The sequence below is a fragment of the Bos javanicus genome, chromosome 13 (assembly GCF_032452875.1).
Source record: "Bos javanicus breed banteng chromosome 13, ARS-OSU_banteng_1.0, whole genome shotgun sequence".
NCBI lineage: Eukaryota > Metazoa > Chordata > Mammalia > Artiodactyla > Bovidae > Bos > Bos javanicus.
In genome coordinates, this window is record NC_083880.1 from 49,215,193 (window position 1) to 49,215,971 (window position 779).

Consider the following 779-nt stretch of genomic DNA (forward strand, 5'->3'; position numbering starts at 1 on the left):
TGCTCTATACAGTCAGCAAAAACAAGACCAGGAGCTGACTGTGGCTCAGATCATGAACTCCTTATTGCCAAATTCAGAATAAATTGAAGAAAGTAGGGGAAACCATTAAACCATTCAGGTATGACCTAAATCATCCCTTATGATTATACAGTGCAAGTGAGAAATAAATTTAAGAGACTAGATCTGATAGACAGATAGAGTGCCTGATGAACTATGGACAGAGGTTCATGACATTGTATAGGAGATAGAGATCAAGACTATCCCCATGGAAGAAAAATGCAAAAAAGCAAAATGGCTGTCTGGGGAGGCCTTACAAATAGCTGTGAAAAGAAGAAAAGCGAGAAACAAATGAGAAAAGGAAAGATATAAGCATCTGAATGCACAGTTCCAAAGAATAGCAAGGAGAGATAAGAAAGCCTTCCTCAGTGATCAGTGCAAAGAAATAGAGGAAAACAACAGAATGGGAAAGACTAGAGATCTCTTCAAGAAAATTAGAGATACCAAGGGAACATTTCATGCAAAGATGGGCTCGATAGAGGACAGAAATGGTACGGACCTAACAGAAGCAGAAGATATTAAGAAGAGGTGGCAAGAACACACAGAACTGTACAAAAAGATCTTCATGACCCAGATAATCACGATGGTGTGATCACTCACCTAGAGCCAGACATCCTGGAATGTGAAGTCAAGTGGGCCTTAGAAAGCATCACTATGAACAAAGATAGTGGAGGTGATGGAATTCCAGTTGAGCTATTTCAGATCCTGAAAGATGATGCTGA